The sequence below is a fragment of the Pseudochaenichthys georgianus genome, chromosome 16, assembly GCF_902827115.2.
Source record: "Pseudochaenichthys georgianus chromosome 16, fPseGeo1.2, whole genome shotgun sequence".
Lineage (NCBI taxonomy): Eukaryota > Metazoa > Chordata > Actinopteri > Perciformes > Channichthyidae > Pseudochaenichthys > Pseudochaenichthys georgianus.
This window is the reverse complement of record NC_047518.2, coordinates 6,748,895-6,757,912: the sequence shown is the minus strand read 5'-3', so window position 1 is coordinate 6,757,912 and position 9,018 is coordinate 6,748,895. Positions and strand designations below refer to the sequence as shown.

The following is a 9,018-nucleotide window of genomic DNA, read 5'->3' as shown; positions in this document are numbered from 1 at the left end:
TTAAGCACATTTTTGCAAACTGCTCCTAGGGAAATGATCGGAAAAATTCCAATTCAGGACAAATTCAGCCCATATCCAATGTAATACTAAATTGCGAAGGCCTAGTTATTCGCTCGAACGGGGAGCTCATAGGCTCAGACCTGCCTGTCTGCATAGTGCATCTACTCACACACACACACACACACACACACACACACACACACACACACACACATACACACACACACACACACACACACCCACACACGCACACAACCACACGCACACACACACACACACACACACACACACACACACACACACACACACACACACACACACACACACACACACACACACACACACACTTATTGTACAACAAACACAAACAGCTCCTAAAGCATGTAATAAATATCAGGCTACAGACCTTGTATATTTTATTATGTGAAGCACTATATGCACTCAAAAAACTGATTCTTGGTCCAAATAAATATGAAGCAATATTTTCAGATAAAATATAACTGAAATCTTTCAAATCTAATGTGTATTTGTTCAAGCAATTAAACACAATGTGAATATGTTGAATATAAACGCGCGGAGGTAACGCGCATGCGCAAAGCATGATGTCACTGACGTTGACTGTTCACACTGGACGTAGACTTGGAGTTTTCTAGATGTTACCCCACCATTAATCAAAGCAAAATAAGAAAAATACGTGGCGTTTAAACCTACACCATCGACCGACGGACTTTAGGTAAGTCTAATTGTTTAATATTCCACTGCTTAACCATACATTATTGAAGATGAACAGTTATTTTAACGTTCTATATACATAGACGAATAGTATTGTCTGTATGTGTATATTCGTCGTGCAGTCAGGTTCGCACTTCACAATGCTAGTTAGATAGCGAAACGAGGCCTAGCTAGTTGGGTGCTGCTTGTACTAAGCATGAACCAGAGCCAGCAGCCCCTTTTGTGCTTTGTTGCCCTCCAAACAGCCTGAATGCACTATTAGGAGGGCTATGTACACTGAACAAAAATATAAATGCAACACTTTTGTTTTTGCTCCCATTTTTCATGAGATGAACTCAAAGATCTAAAACATTTTCTATATCCACAAAATAACCATTTCTCTCAAATATTGTTCACAAATCTGAAACAATCTGTGATAGTGAGCACTTCTCCTTTGCCGAGATAATCCATCCCACCACACAGGTGTGGCATATCAAGATGCTGATTAGACAGCATGATTATTGCACAGGTGTGCCTTAGGCTGGCCACAATAAAAGGCCACTCTAAAATGTTCAGTTTTATCACACAGCACAATGCCACAGATGTCGCAAGTTTTGAGGGAGCGTGCAATTGGCATGCTGACAGCAGGAATGCCCACCAGAGCTGTTGCCCGTGAATTGAATGTTAATTTCTCTACCATAAGCCGTCTCCCAAGGCGTTTCAGAGAATTTGGCAGTGTATCCAACCGGCCTCACAACCGCAGACCACGTGTAACCACACCAGCCCAGGACCTCCACATCCAGCATGTTCACCTCCAAGATCGTCTGAGACCAGCCACTCGGACAGCTGCTGCAACAATCGGTTAGCATAACCAAAGAATTTCTGCACAAACTGTCAGAAACCGTCTCAGGGAAGCTCATCTGCATGCTCGTCGTCCTCATCGGGGTCTTGACCTGACTCCGGTTCGTCGTCGTAACCGACTTGAGTGGGCAAATGCTCACATTCGATGGCGTCTGGCACGTTGGAGAGGTGTTCTCTTCACGGATGAGTCCCGGTTTTCACTGTTCAGGGCAGATGGCAGACAGCGTGTGTGGCGTTGTGTGGGTGAGCGGTTTTCTGATGTCAATGTTGTGAATCGAGTGGCCCATGGTGGTGGTGGGGTTATGGTATGGACAGGCATATGTTATGGACGACGAACACAGGTGCATTTTATTGATGGCATTGTGAATGCCTTACGAGATCCTGAGGCCCATTGTTGTGCCATTCATCCACGACCATCTCCTCATGTTGCAGCATGATAATGCACGGCCCCATGTTGCAAGGATCTGTACACAATTCCTGGAGGCTGAAAACATCCCAGTTCCTGCATGGCCAGCATACTCACCGGACATGTCACCCATTGAGCATGTTTGGGATGCTCTGGATCGGCGTATACGACAGCATGTTCCAGTTCCTGCCAATATCCAGCAACTTGGCACAGCCATTGAAGAGGAGTGGACCAACATTCCACAGGCCACAATCAACAACCTGATCAACTCTATGCCAAGGAGATGTGTTACACTGCGTGAGGCAAATGGTGGTCACACCAGATACTGACTGGTTTTCAGACCCCCCCAATAAAGCAAAACTGCACATTTCAGAGTGGCCTTTTATTGTGGCCAGCCTAAGGCACACCTGTGCAATAATCATGCTGTCTAATCAGCATCTTGATATGCTACACCTGTGAGGTGGGATGGATTATCTCGGCAAAGGAGAAGTGCTCACTATCACAGATTTGTTCAGATTTGTGAACAATATTTGAGAGAAATGGTTATTTTGTGTATATAGAAAATTATTTAGATCTTTGAGTTCATCTCATGAAAAATGGGAGCAAAAACAAAAGTGTTGCATTTATATTTTTGTTCAGTGTATGTTTCTGTCGCTTAGGTTGCGTCAATAATAGACCTATTACAGTAGTAGCTTAGCCTTAGCCACATTGTCGTTCGCTATCATGTCTGTCTCTATGCAGTGGTCGCAGCACAGACACACACGGGAATTCGTGAGAGAGTTAGTAATTAAAGTTACATTGGACGTCCTTTCGTGCCGTATTTTTAATTAACACTATTTAATACTTTCTTATATCAACTCTACTCTTCGTTAGTCCATGACATTAGGCTTAGCATTAGATAGCAAAGTTAGCTTTGCTATATAATGCCGTGGAAGCTCGAGCCAGACAGAAAGGGAGTACAGTTAGGAAAGGATAAAGAAATGCATAAATACATAGATGAACATAAATTAATTTAAGACATATTAGAGCCCTCTTAATTTACCAACTTCTATTCATGCATGTATGTACTTGATTTATGCGTATATATATATTAATGAATTACTTGTGTATTTATGCTTTTTTTTACATTTTGCATACATTCATTTAGTATGACACACAACAGTCGGCCGTCACTCTACACTCGTCGATCAGAGCGAGCGGAGCGCATTTTCGCGAGCGGATCACATTTTCTCATCCGCCTCACGGAGCGTGGAAAGTGAGGGGCAGGGCTGCCTCTCTTCCGTCGGCGTGGATAGGAGCAGAGCCCTAGAGATACTAAGAGTTACGACACTCCCATAGACCTCCGTTGTAAAAAATGGCGGCGCCTACTTCCGGGGTATGGACATCGAAATAGTTCAAAATATTGTCATTTGGGCGTTGGACCTCATTCACTTACATTACATTTCGGCCCTTAAATCGATCTGTTGTTTTGTCTGTCTGACCTTTGTTTTGTTTTGTTTTGTTTGTGCTTGCCCTATTCCTGTAAAGCGACCTTGGGTCCCTTGAAAGGCGCTATAGAAATCTCAGTTATTATTATTATTATTATTATTACGGCGCGTCGATTAGTTCCAGAGGTAAGTCGCTGAAATATCGAACTCTTTTGAATTGTCAACTGTCTATATTGTATCAGAGGCCCTTTATGATGCTTATACTGGTCTTCATTTGTATATGCACAGCGTAATTATCTATATTTTATCTTGGTTGTTACAACCAATTTTGCTAGCATTGCCTGCTAGTTAGCTAGCGTGACTTCGTCAGCTTTGATTTGAAGGTAAGATTTCAGTAATGAATCGCTAGCAGCTTATATCAATGATGCTGGGTAACTAACAAGCAGGATTTAGATTGATTATGTGTTTTTATTGTTATTTTGGTTTTTATCTGCTGAACCTGACCGTGTCAGCCATCCTTAGTCGGCTTTTTCTGTATGATATGACTTAACTGCTAGCACTAGTAGAAATGAGGTGGCGTTTGTGATAAATATTTCATTGCATTTTGGGATATACTAACATTTCATTATTTGACATGTTGACTGTACTTAGTTTTTTTTTGTACTGTTCCGTGTTAACTTATTTGTACTGTACAACTAGCCTAGCGCTACTTTTTAATGCTTGATGGCATGCTAGGATAGATTCCTTTGTATTGTAATATACACACTAATTTAAAGATTGTTCTTCAAAGGTATGATGTTATGACCTTCGGTGCAGAGGTCTGTTGGGTCTTCTTTGCCTTCTTACTCTGACTCTTGCTGCCAAGATACCCTTTATGTTTATCCTTCCTCTCAGCCCTGATGCACTTTGATGCAATCCTTAACCTCAGCCTGATGTATGTTGAGAGGATTTTTTTCTTCAGGTCATGGCATGAGGGCAGGTTGCTGTCCAGCAACATGGCTTCTTGTTCCAGCTGTGACACTGCATTTGAGGACTCCATGAGGGAATCGCTCATCCTCACACGGAACAGCTGCTCCACGTTCTGAACAAGGGTGAAAACCTCATCTGATGGACGGTAAAGTGCACCCCTTTTAAATTATTTTAATACCAGCAGACCAGCTCTCTCATTTATATCCTGTAGTGCCACAACAGAACCTTAGTTGTATTGCTTTTTTCACGGTGTCTTTCCCCCACCGTATCCCACCTTTTTTTGATTGCCCAAGTGCTCTAATTTGGTCTGTGTTGAAGATTTTTTGAAACTTTAGATTAATCAAATTGTGTGTTTTTTTTTAATGCCGAATGAATCCTCTTCTGGTTTACCAGAGCCCTCTCGGCTCTCTTTCTTAGTAATCTCTCCCTTCTCAGTTGCCTCATTAGATCCTCCACGTGAGCCCGGTCACAACTGGCCCTTGGCAGTCTGGTCCCTGGAGCACCTGACCCTGGCAAACTGGCCTCTTCATAGCTGACCCCTGACTGACTGGCTCCTGGCACACTGATCTCTGGTAAGGTGGCCTCTTGATTGTCGGCCCCTGACATACTGGCCCCTGGCAGTCTGCTGACATCTGTCTCACTCTCTCTGTCTGTGATGTCCCTTTCATTCCCTTGGAACTCCACCTCAATATCTCCCTGAATCTCTGTAACAATAACAAGGCAATTGCTGTTATATGTGTATGCTGCCTTTACATGTGCACCTATTGTCATTTAAGGGTACACTATACTCCTACATAGTGACATTCATCTAAGTTCGCCTATTGGCAATGTTACAGTATGAAGAAATCTGTAGATTATGTACATGTGGTATATGAGTCTTCAGAGAATCCCTGAACCCTGGTATTTTTGAAGCTGTATAATCTGAAAGTTGCATTAGGAGTGTAGTCTATCCTTGAATTATATAACATGGGAAACATTGTTAGCTTCATATATCATACCAATGTTTGATGTGCAGTAATAGGTGTGGTCATTATTCCTGACAGCTGGAGGCATACTCCTTGACGTGAATTTTCTCCTTTTCGGTTTAGGCCGATGTATAAATACTGTTGGAACAGCATCTGGCCTCAACCTCAAATTTCCTCCTGATTTGTTGCCAATATATTGGTCGTCTTCAAAGTGTACCTGTGGGTAGGTAGGTTTGATCAGTTTCCCCTGCACACTTCAAATGTCATTGAAGAGTCATAATTCTCTACACTTGGAAATATGATGCCCTTTAAAATGTTAATAAGTCATGTCACCTCTGTGAACATTACTTACATGACAGAGTTTTCTGCTGTTGTTGTCCTCTGTCAGACACAGGTTTTGTCTGTTGACCATTGCCATCCATCTCTTCCTTCGCTCTACGTCCTTAGGGAAGCCATACATCCGGAACCCCTTCTCGGATCGATTAGAGCACCCAAATGCTATGTATGACAACTGATCTATTAAAATGCAATATAAACGAAAGTGCCATAATATTTATTGTGCAAACATTTTAACATGAATATTGCTATGTCCTCTGTTCAGTCTGCTCCCAACTGTATTCTCTCCCATTATTCACCACTGTTCCTATTCTTGCTCTGCTTTTTAGGGCCCAGGAAACAGATGAAGAGGATGTCCCTTTCACAAAGGAACCTTCTTGTTTTTTTCAAAATGATTAGGCCCCTGGATGCCCTAGACTAGAGTTCTGTATTGCTTTTTTGTAAATAGTTGCTTTTTTGTAAATAGTTGTTTGTAAATATTTGTAAAATGCCCCCACCCACAATTGTTGTTCGCACAATTATGCTTGTGCGAACAACAATTGTGGGTGGGTGCTTATTGTGCTGCAGACGTTGAAGGACCTGAGTCTCCTGAGGAAATACAGGTGAAAGGTGAGGAGAGGTCATCGCTTGGAAGGTTTTATATCCTGTGGTGTCTCAACAGAACTTAATATGAATTGCTTTATTGTCTCGTCGCTGGATCACCTCCCCCTGGCAAAGTGGCCTCGTCATTTTAATTGTATTGTTGACAAACCTGTTTTGTTGCTCTGTTGAACCATGGTTCAACAGGAGCTTCTGTAAATAGTTTTGTAAATAGTTTGAATATTTATCATAGTAATCATTTTCAGTCTCCCACTCTCTCAATTTAATTTATCGTTTCTTTGCCCCACCATATATTTTGTTGTCCAAGGGCACTAATTTGGTCTGTGTTGAAGATTGTTTTACACTTTAGATTAATCAAAATTGTGTTTTTTGGCTGAATTAATCTTTTTCTGTTGAACCCTAACCCTCTTTGTTCTCATTCTCATTCATTTGACTTTGTTTTGTTCTAACACACATCACTTTTTCCATACACTGTTCTTAATAAGTAATAGGCTACCAAGCTTTCCGTTGTCACCCTGCCTCTCCAAATGCAAAACTGTCAATAAAAAGTATGCAATAATGCAATTACAGCTGAAAAAGTACTTGGGTGTGTGTGTTTTTTTAATATATATATTTACCATTCAATAACGCAATCGCTGCTGTCTGTCTGTCCCATATAAGAACATGACAGCGCAGCGCAACTATACTACGGACGTGACTGACCTGACAGTGACAGCAACATAGCCTGCTTGTGCTACCACACTTTCCCCTCAAAATATCGTTAAATAACGAAACTTGTAAATATTGCCAATCCATACAAAGTGTAACCACATCATGTAAATATGAAAGCAATCTTTAAAAAATAACAGCGTTGGTTTAATCTATGACTATTTTGACCATGTTTGTGCTGTTTTTGCCATAGAGAAGCATTGCCACGGAAGTGCGTTTTGAACTATCCCGGCATACATAAACCACGTGACCGGCTGGCGGCGACATCAAAGAGTGTCGTAACTCTTATCTCTCTATGGCTCTGGATAGGAGGTTTACCTGTGCACCTGTGCTGTTGTGGGGAGGTTTTTCCCGGGAAGTCGCAGAGAGACGGAGCGGCTGCACGTTGTTGCTTGGGCCCCCTTTTTCCATCTGCCCAGTTGTGCTGTGGCGGGGACCTGCTTCCACTTGTCGTGTGCTGCTGTCCTGGCGAGATTTTGCCCCGGGGGGCGTAACGGAGAGACCGGAGGGGCTTCACGTTCGGGCTGCGGCCTGCTTTACACCTGCTGTAGTTGAGGCCTGTATCCACCTGCTCCACCTGTCGTGCTCTACGGTGCCGAGGACGTTTTACCACGGGGATATCGCGGAGAGACCGGAGCGCCTCTACGCCTCGAGCTGGTCCTGCTTCGCCTATCCTGCTGTACTGAGGAGGTTCTGCACCGGGGATATCGCGAGGAGAACGGAGCGCCTCCACTTTTCGGGCCTGCTTGCACGCTAGGGCTGTGCATCTTCACTGGTCTCACGATTCGATTCGATTACGATTATCCTGTCAACGATTCGATTCGGTTCGATATCCCGGTGCATCCCGGTGCATCTCGATTCATACCAATGCGTTGCATCCTCAATTTTCTAGATTACTGCACATGGCTTATTTTTCATCAATGCATACATGCAGTCAATACATATGAACTCTCTTTTTATTATTTAGAAAGTGCTTCAGAAATCAATAACATAAATGTCTTGACATTCATTTATAAACCAAAATAAATGAATTGTATAGGTCTAGCCTCCGTGTGTGAAGTTGTTCCATCCTCAAAAACAAAAAGCTAATGCTTCTGCAGTCTAGCTGCAGCTTCTAGCCACGGCCTTCTGTTAAGAAAGGACACTGAATGTCCTGAATGAGGCATCACACACAGGACGTGAGTCTGAACACAGCAGACAACAGGAGTATTTACAACAGCATATACAAACTAAAATACTGCATGTGGGTGCACACTTACATTCTCTGTTTTACTGTTACATAAATCCAATGAATGAAAGATAAATTAGCTTCATTATATCTCAGTGATTAAGTGAATAATAAAGTTTCTATCGGGTCACTATCAGCATGTCACTCATTATTTTCAGGGAGGGGGCGGGGCTTGGAGGAACGGAGAGGAGACGGTGATCGCGGAAGCTTTTTTCCTCCTGCCTTCACAAACTTTACACACGTATATATCGTCTGAAAATTGCTAGAGGACATTCATACTCTGTAATCCAAGACTTAATTAAATCCACCAAAAACCTGACATGATTGTAACGCGATTATTTTTGAAAAACATAAATCCCTGTCTGTGTCTCTGAGCCGCAGCAACACGGAGTGATTCAGAGCGGGTCCTTCTGCTGTGGATTCTGGACTGGTGTTCTTGTGTTGGTGGATAAAGCAGACTGCTCCGTGTTCGGTGTTGCTGTGCCGCTGTCACGTATGTTCCCTGATCTCTGCGTCACCGACCGATTTGATATTAAAGTGACAGAAAAAACGTTATAGTAAAGCCGCGGCCGGAAAATCAGGAAGCAACGTTACTACTCTATAACCGATTATCTTCCGTCACTGCATCGAGACCGAATCGTCCACGTCCGCATCGCAATGCATCGTAGAAACGATTATTTTCAACACCCCTATTGCACGCCTATCCGGATGCTGTGCTGGTGAAAATGGCCCATATCGTGATTCTACTGTGCCTGTTAACTGTTTTGGACTATGAGAAGATCTCTAGTCATTCTGAAAAGACTACTG

At 42.8% G+C, this 9,018-nt stretch overlaps 1 long non-coding RNA gene across 3 annotated transcripts; it reads left to right on the top strand.

Moving 5' to 3' along the window:
- Positions 1 to 4,202: 4,202 nt before the first annotated feature.
- Positions 4,203 to 6,404, top strand: LOC117460274 (uncharacterized). Of its 3 annotated transcripts, XR_011644696.1 has the most exons (6): positions 4,203 to 4,223; positions 4,367 to 4,519; positions 4,810 to 4,946; positions 5,463 to 5,562; positions 5,728 to 5,841; positions 6,005 to 6,404. It is a non-coding gene; the product is annotated as an uncharacterized lncRNA (long non-coding RNA). The 3 variants fall into 3 exon arrangements; XR_004553626.2 differs by lacking the exon at positions 4,203 to 4,223 and having other exon boundaries at positions 4,237 to 4,519; positions 5,463 to 5,566; XR_004553627.2 differs by lacking the exon at positions 4,203 to 4,223 and having other exon boundaries at positions 4,238 to 4,519.
- The last annotated feature ends 2,614 nt before the right edge of the window (positions 6,405 to 9,018 follow it).